This window comes from Leptodactylus fuscus, chromosome 5, assembly GCF_031893055.1.
Source record: "Leptodactylus fuscus isolate aLepFus1 chromosome 5, aLepFus1.hap2, whole genome shotgun sequence".
NCBI classification, from domain to species: Eukaryota; Metazoa; Chordata; class Amphibia; order Anura; family Leptodactylidae; genus Leptodactylus; species Leptodactylus fuscus.
Genome location: NC_134269.1, coordinates 120,881,803 through 120,894,726, shown reverse-complemented (window position 1 = coordinate 120,894,726; position 12,924 = coordinate 120,881,803).

Sequence of the window (12,924 nt, the reverse complement as noted above, 5' to 3'; positions counted from 1 at the left end):
CGGTGAGGGGACTCGGACAATACTCTGCCCCGGCTCGTATCACTGCTCAAACGGCTGCACGATTCAAACCTCCCTCTGATCTCAGAAGAATCCACGCGAGGAGTAACAGAAGCTCGTGATTGGTTGGTTTAAAGCGTGGTCACGGGTAGACGTGCAGCACGTACTGCAATGCCTGCTGGGAAATGTAGTTTATTCCTATGAAGGACTTCTATTATTGACAACTGTAGCTATAGCTGATGGCTGGATATCACATGTTCCTGTATGGCTTGTTGAGCTCGGCTTCTACAGGCTTTCTATAACACAGCGATGAACTTGATCCTTTAGCACCATTGTTGTGGATGAATGGATGTAATCTGTATACTTAGAGAATACATTGGGACAAGTCCTTGGGTGTCTCTAGATTCCTCATACTGGTACATAACGTACAATCCACCACTTATGGGCTTCCCATATGCATTATTTAATTATTTTTTTTTTTATAAATGCAGTAATTCCTTTGTACTACACGAATTTGGGGACAGCTGGAGGTGAAGATTAAAGGGGTTGTCCCATCACAAGGATCCTATCTATACTGCTTGTTACTGTGAATGTAAGACTTTTCCTAAATACACTGCTTCTGCAAAACTGCTTTGTTTGTCCACTATCTTACTTTATTCATTTTTTTTTTTTTTTTTGGACACATCCCTTGACTTATCTGGTCATAAGTCAAGTGATGTATCTGCTGCTCTCAGGGGGGAGGGAGGAGGGGCTAAGTGCACGGGAGCAAGCCTGGAGGGGGGGGGGGGTAGTCTACCCTTTGGGGGGAAGGGGCCGCCAATACAGACCCGGCATCCACTGTAATAGAGAGGCGGATGCCGGGGAGGGTTAGACACCGGCACAGATGCCTGCTACATCGCTATGCTCCTGCCCTGCATGAAGTCAGCAGCTGCAGGAGCGATGCTGCTATTCCGGGGGGAGGGGGGGCGGAGGAGTGGAATAACAGCATCTCGCCGCTGGCTTTGCATATGTAACCGCACCCACCAATGACGCAACAAAGCAGGAAGACAGAAGATTTTACAGCAACGAAGACTGGTGAGTATGCGACGTAGGAATACCCCTTTAAACTGTGGGGGTAGCTGAAGAGGCACATTATACTGGAAGGACAACCGGAAGGGACATTATAATGTGGGGATATACTGTACCTTGTTACAGACATTATACTGTGTGGGAACACAAAAAGTAAATGAATGGTCAGAGACAAAGTGGAAGCGTGTGGGGATAAATTTGCCTTGGCACACACAGCTCATAGCACGTTCTATCTCTGTTTTTGTCCTTTGGAAGTTAGGAGGCCACTGAGAGGCATTTTATTATTATTATTTATTTATTTATATATCACCATTAATTCCATGGTGCTTTACATTTGGGGATTTACATACAATACACAAAATATACAGGTAGATATAATGCTAACAATGACCGACTGGCACAGTGGGGTAGAGGGCCCTGCCCGTGAGGGTTTACAATCTATGAGGGAAGGGGGGTAGAGACAGAAGGAGAGGGAGGAGACAGTTCAGACGGCAGTGCGGTGATAGTGTTATTGGAGGTTGTAGGCCTTCCTGAATCGGTGAGTCTTCAGGGCCTTCTTGAATCCTGTGATTGTGGGGATCAGTCTTATGTGTCTTGGTAAGGAGTTCCAGAGTATGGGGGATGCACGGGAGAAATCTTGGAGGCGGTTCTGTGAGGAGCAGATGAGAGAAGAGCGGAGTAGGAGGTCATTGGAGGATCTGAGGTTACGTGTGGGCAGGTAGCGGGAGATTAGTTCAGAGATATATGTAGGGGTCAGGTTGTGGATGGCTTTGTATGTTAACATTAATAGCTTGAACTCAATTCACTGGGCTATAGGTAGCCAGTGGAGGGACTGGCAGAGGGGAGCAGCCGATGAAGATCGGGGGTGAGGTGAATTAAGCGGGCAGCGCAGTTTAAGGTGGACTGGAGGGGGCGAGGGTGTTTGCTGGGAGTCCATGGAGAAGGGTCTTACAGTAGTCTAAGCGGGAGATTATGAGGGCATGGACGAGCATCTTGGTAGTTTCAGGGGTGAGGAAGGAGTGGATTCGATGGATGTTCTTGAGCTGGAGGCGGCAGGAGTTGTTGAGGGTTTGAACGTGTGAGTTGAAGGATAGGTCGGAGTCCAGGGAAACCCCAAGACATCGTGCTGTGGGACAGGGGAAAGTGGGGTTCCATTAAAGGGGTATTCCCACGTCACATACTCACCAGTCTTCGTTGCTGTAAAATCTTCTGTCTTCCGGCTTTGTTGTGTCATTGGTGGGCGGGGTCACATATGCAAAGCCAAGCGGCGAGATGCCACTGGCCATGCGTGCACGCTCATAGACCAGTCTAGCCTTCACAATGCGAATACAGACCCAACATCCGCCTCTCTCTATTACAGCGGATGCCGGGTCTGTATTCGCATTGTGAAGGCTAGACTGGTCTATGAGCGTGCACGCAGAGCCAGCGGCATCTCGCCGCTTGGCTTTGCATATGTGAATACAGACCCGGCATCCGCTGTAATAGAGAGGCGGATGCTGGGGAGTGTAGACGCCAGCACAGATGCCAGCAACATCGCTATACTTCTGCCCTGCATGAAGCCAGCAGCGACAGAAGTGATGCTGTTATTCCGCTCCTCCCCCCCCCCTCCAGGCTTGCTCCCGTGCACTTAGCCCCTCCTTCCTCCCCCCTCAGAGCAGCAGATACATCACTTGACTTATGACCAGATAAGTCAAGGGATGTGTCAAAAAAAAATGAATAAAGTAAGATAGTGGACAAACAAAGCAGTTTTGCTGAAGCAGTGTATTTAGGAAAAGTCTTACATTCACATTAACAAACAGTATAGATAGGATCCTTGTGATGGGACAACCCCTTTAACTTTGATAGATGGGTCAGGTGGAGGGGCCATACGGGGTGGGGTGAAAATGATGAACTCCATGTTCAGTTTGAGAAAGCGGGAAGAGAGGAAGGAGGCTACAGCCGCTAAACAATCTGGAACTCTGGCCAGCAGGGAGGTAATGTCTGGTCCAGAGATGTATATTTGGGTGTCGTCGGCATAGCAATGGTATTGAAAACCATGAGATTCTATGAGTTGGCCCAGGCCAAGGGTGTAGATGGAGAACAGGAGGGGTCCTAGAACAGAGCCTTGGGGGACACCTACGGAGAGAGGGCGTGGTGAGGAGGTGGTGTATGAGTGGGAGATGCTGAATGTGCGGTTGGTGAGGTATGACGAGATCCAGAAAAGGGCCAGGTCTGAGATGCCAAGGGATTAGAGAATTTCTAACAGGAGAGAGTGGTCAACTGTGTCAAGGGCAGAGGAGAGGTCAAGGAGGAGGAGGACAGAGTAATGACGCTTGGCTTTGGCAGTTAGAAGGTCATTGGTGACTTTTGTTAGGGCAGTTTCAGTGGAGTGGGATATTTATATGCAGCCAGGGGTGAACCTGCTCCTTTTGCCGCCCGAGGCGAAGTACAGAAAGCCGCCCCCCCCCCTGTCGGGAGGAGGGGGCGGAGCGGGGGCGTGGCTTAGCGGAGGGGGCGTGGTGACTCGAAGGGGGCAGGGCTTAGCGCCATTCGCCAGCAGAGAGCAGGCCCGGAGACTGCCTGCGCTCTGCCTGAGCGTGAGGGGAGGCTGCTGGAGCAGCGCTGCTCCAGTGGCCTCCCCAAACCACCGCTCCGTGCTAAGCCAGTCCAGGACAGCTTGTCCTGGACTGGCTTAGGTTAGCAAAAATGCCGCCCTCCCTGAGGCCCTGGCATAGCGCCGCCTGAAGTGCTCGCTTCAGGTCGCCTCATGAGAGGTGCGGCACTGTGTGCAGCTGCATAATATATATGATAATAGATATAAATATCCCTATCCTAACTGCATATTTAACCAGTGACATCTATGGAATTTTTATATAGATAGCAGCAATCTCCTCTTTGATTTAACGCCAAAAACAAGTTTTGCCATGTCTCACTTGCAGAGTAATAATACAATGAAATCCCTCCAAAAGTTACCTCATTTTGGAAACAACACCCTTATACCCTATCAAGGAGTATAGTGAGCATTTCACCCCACAACTGTTTTATAGATTTTATAAACGTTTTGACATGTAAATGAAAATTTACTAAAACCTCAAAGTTTTAATTTTCACAAGGGGTTAAAGGAGAAAAAGCACTACACATTCTGTTAAACAATTGCTCAAGAACACGGTAATATCCCATATGTGATAAGTAATTTACTGTATGGGTACATGGTGGGTCTCGCAATGGAAAGAGTGCTACTTGGTTTTTGGAGAGCAGATTTTGCTGGAATAGTTTTCAGGCATTATGTCACATTTGCAGAGCCCCTAGAGTAACAGTACATTGGAAACCCCCAATTGCTATTTGGGCACACAGCAGGGTTCAGAAGGGAAGGAGCACTGTGCTTTTAGAAAGTTTTAGAGGGAAGAAGGGGAAGTGGAGGTGCCCATGAGTAGGAATGGGGATGAGAAAATTAATAGGGCCTACAGTTGTAAATGCTATAGTTACATATTACAGCCCAGACTTAATAGAGCTGACCCAAAAAACAACATGATCTAAGGAAAATAAGTAGCAAGCAATCATCCCCTGTAAATTCTGACCTACATATCATTTTTAAGCTCCCAATGGTACAGTCACTTTAAGTTAGCAACCTAATCAATCAGGGTGGGTTCACTCTACTGTTAATGTCCGTTGCTGTCATCTGTCATAAGATGACAGCAATGGACAATAACTGTAGCAGAGTAACAGACACAGATGGAGTCTCCTCCATCTGTGTCCATTTCCATTGACATTAATGTAAGGATATGTTGAAATTGGTGCTGTAGATTCTAATGCAATGTTTAACTGAAAATCGGCAGAGGAAAATGTCCTGCATGGAGGACTTCCACCCGTTTCAATGTTATAATGACGGACATTATATTCAGTCCACTGGACTTTTTGTGTTACTGCTATTTTAGCAGTCCGCCTCTCCATTGTTCGGAACCTACCATAAACAACATGATGGACACTTTCTTCTGTAATGTTTCCTTTCTTTTGTAACGGAAGAAAATGTCCTGTATGCAAGAATTTTATTTCTTTCAGAACAGTAAAAAAATATAATGGAAGAAAGCGTCTGTCATGTTTTTTTTTTTTTTACACTAGGATGAATGCAGATGGAGGAGGGGGTTCCATCTGATCTGTCATTTAATTTCCATTGTTCTCATTCTGTGATGGATGACAGTAACAGATATTAACAATGGTAATGTGACCACACCTTTTGGCTGGTGCCCCAAGTTGCGAAAACTGTGTGATTTGGCCACGATCAAAACGCTACAACAAAAATGGTGCGCTTTACATTACCTGAATAGTACGAAGAAGGCAATAGACGGCACTCGAGGTCACAGCAGAATTTATTGGTAAAAAGGTGCACATTACCTGAATAGTGGATGGGAATCCCATCCATGCATTGCAGAAAAAAAATCCATGGTGGAAAAGCTGCAATTTGAAAAAACTGCTCTTTTCTATGTTATCTTAGTATTCCAACCTGTAATTGGCAGATTAAAGGGATTCTACCATTAAAAAACTTTTTTTTCTAGGTAACATGTCGGAATAGCCTTTAGAAAGGTTATTCGTCTCTTACCTTTGGAAGTGCTCTCCGCTGCGCCGTTCATTCGAAATACCGGTTTGTACCGTTATGCTAATTAGTTCTCTCGCAGCGATGGGGGCGTCCCCAGCACAGAAAATACGATGGGGGCGTCCCCATTGCTGCTCGAAAACCAGCTCCAGCGCTGACTCTATCTTCTTCTGCATCCTCCCCTTCCTTCTTTGGCTTGACGTCGGACGCCTGCGCAGTACACTCTGTTTGGTGAACTTCGCTGAACGTACTGCGCATGCCTGCGGCCATAGTGCCGACACCACAATTTTGCGCATGCGCAGTACGTTCGGTGAAGTTCGCCGAACAGAGCGTACTGCGTAGGCGTCCGACGTCAGGCCGAAGAAGGAAGGGGAGGATGCAGAAGAAGACAGAGGCGGCGCTGGAGTCGGTTTTCGAGCAGCAATGGGGACGCCCCCATCGCATTTCCTGTGCTGGGGCCCGCCCCCATCGCTGCGAGAGAACTAATTAGCATACCGGTACAAACCGTTATTTCGAACGGCGCGGCGGAAATCACTTCCAAAGGTAGGAGACGAATAGCCTTTCTAAAGGCTAATCCGACGTGTTACCTAGAAAAAAAAAGTTTTTTAATGGTAGAATCCCTTTAATGAATTTGGGATTTATAACTTGCTGTTTGTCCTTGTCCGTTCAAGTAGTGACACATAGTAAAGTAATGCTATAACATGCGCAGGACCTTGATGCACAACAGCCATTCTACTTCAGTTATTAGTATACAATAACCCTGGTAGGCTGTAGTGTATAGTAGCACCTCTCATCCAGATACTTATTACATCCAATGAAGGCGACACCTTTCACTCGTGCATGTATTAAAGGGGTATTCCCACGTCGCATACTCACCAGTCTTCGTTGCTGTAAAATCTTCTGTCTTCCTGCTTTGTTGCCTCATTGGTGGGTGGGGTTACATATGCAAAGCCAGCGGCGAGATGCCGCTGGCCCTGCGTGCACGCTCATAGATGGTGAGACCAGTCTAGCCTTCACAATGCGAATACAGACCCGGCATTCGCTGTAATAGAGAGGCGGATGCCGGGGAGTGTAGACGCCGGCACAGGTGCTTGCAACATCGCTATGCTCCTGCCCTGCATGAAGCCAGCAGCGGCAGGAGCGGAATAGCAGCATCGCTCCTGCCGCTGCTGGCTTCATGCAGGGCAGGAGCATAGCGATGTTGCAGGCATCTGTGTCGGCATCTACACTCCCTGGCATCCGCCTCTCTATTACAGCGGATGCTGGGTCTGTATTGGCGGCCCCTTCCCCCCCCCCAAAGGGTAAACTACCCCCCCCCCCTCCAGGCTCGCTCCCGTGCACTTAGCCCCTCCTCCCTCCCCCCTCAGAGCAGCAGATACATCACTTGACTTATGACTAGATAAGTCAAGGGATGTGTCAAAAAAAAAAATGAATAAAGTAAGATAGTGGACAAACAAAGCAGTTTTGCTGAAGCAGTGTATTTAGGAAAAGTCTTACATTCACATTAACAAGCAGTATAGATAGGATCCTTGTGATGGGACAACCCCTTTAAGTTGTGTCTTTTTGGCTGAAAGTAAAATATCTCTGAATGTGTATGGAACATTTCATGTACAAGTGCTCTAAGTCAGCTTTGTAAGTGTTCGATTCAATATTTCAATGTACAACCTTTCTTTACATGGTAATAATATGTCCATTGTCCTGTTTATAGCAATAAAAGGCATCTGGCAGGTTGATTGGAATTGTAGTGAGATCATTCTTTGCTTATTCAGGGAACATTTCTCTCCAGCAGCTGCGAAGACAACACATGACAGCATCAGTCATAGCTTTATGGGCACCACTTGTAGCCAGCGATTTTAGTTGGGAGTGTCCTAACTTTACAGGAGGCTGTGTTTATTGCACATGCAGGACTAGATAAAGTTAAAACTGGTGGGCTGGGGAAAAGACAAAAGACTGCTCTGGAAATAAACCAGTCTAAACACAAGCAAGGACACAGGAAGATGCTAAATCAAGTATATGTGATCTCAAAGGCACACACTCTCAAGTCATTGAAAGAGTCTCTTCACACACAACTTTGAGAAGTAGAGGAAAAAAAAAATCAGCTGTCACATCCTCCACAGAGTCAAGATGAATTCCTCGAGACGGTAAGAAATATCAATAATTCTGGTTAAATCTTGTACCATGATCTATCTATCTATCTACACACATTATTATTATATTTACCACAACTACAATTAGTATTTTATTTTATTACTAGGAAAATATAAGCAGTAGAAATTTTGTAGGAAACATCAACATGCTTCCAATAAGCACCTAAAGGTTACAGAGGTGACTTGGTCTGTTGGCACCATCATAGATTGCAGTTAGGCTGTCTTTACAGTGGTTTTATTGAAGAACTGTTTTTTTGTTTGTTTGTTTTTTACTTGCAGTAATGCCTAGAACACATTTCTATGCATTTCAACCATATCCTAATGGAAATTAAATTGAAAACCTTTTCATTTATTATTCATTGACTTACAGCTTAAATGCATAGTAAAAATGTTGTCCTCCACTGAAATTCATAAGACAGGTTACACTACAATCAAAAAAGCAAAACAAAACGGAAAAGCATAGTGTAAACATAACCTCAGTGTATTGTTCCTCAATTCTGTGTGTGTGCGTGTATGTATGTATATATATATATTTATTGCAAGGCTATAAGGCGTTCTCCTTATGGTTCGATGTTCTGTGTGCTTTATGCATGTCCTGAATTTATTAAAGATAAATGGAGACAGGAAATATTTGGATGCCCATTCTCACTATTGGTGGGGACCCAGCTACTGTGCATATCTGATAGGAAAAACCCATATTTAAACTAAATTGCATGTTGAAGTTTTAGTTTTTCCTCAATGATGGTTCATATACAATCGACCAATTATGGATATATAGTAACTAAATTGCATCTTTCATTCACTAATGAAAATACATTATTTTTCCTTTCATCAGAATACACTCTCTCCGGGCTCACAGACAGAGGATTCCTCTAACATATGCGGATACCTGGCAAAATCAGTCCTGCAGCTGCACAGATCAATGGTGCATCGATGAACTAGCCACATATCTATTAATTACCATGATTATTTTAATTGCACTATTGGGAGCTTGGGCAAGAAAGGACGAGTATATGTAGCGGTCTCGTGGATAATACATCTGACATGGTAGCACCTTTTATCCAGCAAGATGCATTTCTGAAATCTTCAAACTGGCTTTTCTTGTGGAAGACAAATGACATTATCTTCAAAGTTTTATTTGAAGGATATTTATTATGCGGAGAAGGTGCAGTGCTAAGTACTAGTTTGCTGGATACAAATGAAATCATGTTTACAACATCCTCTATAGCTAGCACTGGGAAGCTGCATTTGTACAATGACATGTATAAAGAATAGCTATAGAACGCTTCGGAATTAGACCCCATAAAATATGATGAGCAATGTGCTTAGAAAAAAGTAACCAGCACTTGTATGTTATGCTTGTGTGACCTAATTCCACTGTAAATCATAAAAAGTACATTGTTCATGCTAAGTTGTTGTATTGAACTTTCTCATATTTCTATTATACCAGCTACATATTTATCAGTTTGTATAATTCCAAGCCATTGCAAGAGACAGTATAGAGAAAATGATTCTTTACTGTCCTCATGTAAAGGGAAAGGATGGCAATGGCTGCACATGTACCAGCTGTGAGGTGTGTGGTAGTAATCCGAGAATGGGGTAATGTAGTGTTGGTGACATATGGGTGTATTTGTGGCTCCCTTTGGTGCAGTGTTGTCGCTAGACTAAAACCTGTTGATTGAATTGTAAAATAAACTGCCTATTGTTAACAGGAGCACAGCAGATTTTACTACAGTACAAGTAGTTCTGCACTTGAAATAAAATTGGTCAATGGATTTAATATGTAGAAATTGACGCTACTTTTTATCTCCTTTCTTGCTCTTTTAGCAGCTCCATTAATGTAAATATGTGAGGATATGTATAACTGTGCTTGAGAACATCTTTGGATTTTCTCGCAGTATGTGTATCATTAATACATTTTGTAATATACTTTATTAAAGTTTGTCTCCTGAAATACTGCATGTTTTCATTCCCTTGAAAACTGTTTCCTGCTTCTCATTTTCTGGTTGTGTATAGAGCTATGTGAAGTGAAGATGGGGTAGGGGAGGGTCACTGCAGATGGGCAAGATCTTGGGCATTATATATTGTAGAAACTTGCTTTTTGATGTCATATAAAAGAGGAGGAAGGATGCAGTTTTACATGGAAGATTGACAGAGATATCATTGGTTGAAAACACAGATTTATATGCAGCTGCACTTATATGAAAAATGAGAATCTCCTCTTTGATAGGACACCAAAAGCAAGCTTCTATGATTTATAATGCCCCCAATAGTCGTTTGAAGGGATCCTCTCCAACCTAATTTTCTTTTCACTTCACACAGCCCCCTACTCTGTACACTATGAGAAAAGGAGAAGCAGAGAACAGCTCTCAATAAAGAAAAAGAAAAAAAAAATGTTTTAAGTTAAATTTCTGATAGTATTTTCTGTGATAGATTTGGTTCATCTCACTAGATGTTGGATACTTCTCAAATCTCCCCTATTTTGCTTACACTAGGTGTTATCATGAAAACACCAACAGATTAAGGAGGACCTGTCACCAAGTACAAGATGCTAAATTCATGACATCATTTGATCCTCACTGTGCCCCTGATCAATTTGTACATTTTTTTTTTCTTACATCCGTCCACCTATTCAAGAGTTATGTCCCCTGAAAGGTTTGCATTTCTCGGAGAAAATAAAAGGCTATGGCCCACAGAGCTAGTTTACAGATAGGAAACAATATGAACACCAAATTGTTCAGGGGTAAATTGGCAATGAAACTATACATGGAAAATAGCTAAAAGGTCCTCTGTAAAGCCTCATACACATGACTGTGTGCAGCTTGGACTGTATAAGATTATTCCCATATCTGCAAATTGCTACTGAGACAGGAATAACTGGTCCCTGTCCCAACCCCCAAGTCCAGAATCTACAGGAACAGCTGTGCAGTGCTGCCCTATGTTGTTTCCATAACTGGCATAGAGCAGAATGGGATTTACGGAAACAGCATAGCTGGGAAGCAGCTATAGCCCTTTGCCAAAAACACAATATAATCTAAATCTCCAGAAATTAAAGCAGATGATTTACATGAGCAGTGTCCAAAGCTTCTAGAATTAGTAGAAGAATATACTGATAAAAATTATCATTCAGAAGGATGATATTGAGGTGCACATTTGGGTACGGGGTACAAAGCCACTGCCTCCTCAGAAATGTCACATTTTTTTTTATTAACACTGTCGTGCGATATGAAATGTCTAGGTCTTTCCCATTGATCTAAATTGGGCTTGCATAACCATGCATATGATGCAGAAGTAATCCCAGTCAGATGAATGGAGTGAATTTCCATTTGTAGAAACTAGGGGATAATTTATTAAAGGGATCTTATCATTAAAACTCAATTTTTTTTTTCACTAACGCGTCGGAATAACCTTAAGAAAGGTTATTCTTCTCCTACCTGTAGGTGTCTTCTCCGCGCCGCAGTTCGGTATAAATCCCGGTTTTCGTCAGTATGCAAATGAGTTCTCTTGCAGCACTGGGGGCAGGCCCCAGCACTCAAACAGCACTGGGGCCGTCCCAAATGCTGCGAGAAAACTCTCCACCATTGCCTCTATCTTCTTCAGGAATTTCCTCTTATGCGCCTTCTTCCGGCGCAGGCTTCCAACTTCTAGGCCACAGGCCTAGGGCAAAGCTGACTGCGCATGCCCGCCGGCCACAAGAAAATGGCCGTTTATACAGTATTGTGTCTGAGAAATTAAAGCTATAATGTGTTCCATCTGCTCCATTGCTTATACTGCACTAGGAAAATGAATTAAGTGACAGAAAAAAGAATACAAATACATTACAACCATTCTACATGTTATGTGTTGCCTACAGCTTCTTTAGTGTTTATGAACACTGCAGATTGACTTTCAAACATGTATTTTGCATTTCAGTCACTACTTTGTCGATTTTTTTTCATATTTCCACTTGACAACATTTTCTGAAATATGGTTTGGTGCACTGAACGTTTTCTAATAAATACTTGTCCAGCTATTTTATTGTTTGTCATCTTATTATTTGGATGTTTTTGCACACCTTAAATTTTACAGCATCCTGCTTCAATCTCTGTCTCCTACTGAAAACAATGATAGGCAGATTCAAAGGAGATTGGCACGGTATTTGAAGCAGAATTCGCCTCCAAATCTAGTGGTCCTGTCTGCATTACTCAGAAATCGTTCTCCAAGTCACATAAACCTATTGATCATAAAACTTTCTTCCATCTCAAATCATATCCTGCTCTCAGATAACATGACATTTACACTTTAATAGAGAAGTCACGACGAATTTTCAGACCAAATGTCTTCTATTGCTTCTGTTCTGCTTTTCCTGGCAGGAAAATACACATAAAACTCATTGCATCAAATCTTTCTGTTTCCTTTCCCCTCTTTGCATTCCCAACAGCCATTGTTCTTCACCCCTTAAGTCACAGTTACATCAGGAGTGGCTACAGAACATAGAAGTGATCTTTCTATAGGCCACAGGTTATTTTCAGCCAATGGCTCTCTGCTCCACCCTAGTTTTCAATTGAAAGTTGAATAATGACTATGGTCCCAGAGTGCAGGGGAGATTAGCCTCCTCTCCCCAAAGAAGGGCCCCATAGCAGACAATTTGGGAAACATTTGGAAATAAAATATCAGTGAGTGCCTTATTTACTTATAAGACGAACAGAGAAAGTTAACCTCCTCAAATCTATCTCTATGAAGGGAATTTGGTGCTCATATAAAAAAAAAAATAAAAAAAAAATTTTGGCTTACAAATACTGATGCAAAATACTGAAGCTATGTTCACACCTTCACTCAGTCTCTGTTCGGGGCTTCCACCCCCGAATCTGCTTAAAAAAATAGAGAGAAAAGCCCTGCAAGCAGGCCTTTTCTCTTCGCATTTTTCTGCCTTTTTTGGGCGGAAACCTGACAGACCCTATTATAGTTTATGGGGTCTGCAGGTTTCCACGGGTAACAAGCTTTTTAAGTGGACTAGGTGTCCGTTCATTGGATCCCCAAGTGGACCTGATGAACAGAAACCCAGTACTTCAGCGTGTAATAGAACTATGGCAATGACAAGCCTGGGAGCCTTCAATAGGCTCCCGACTGTCATGGCAACTGATTGACTGTGGTACCTGCGCA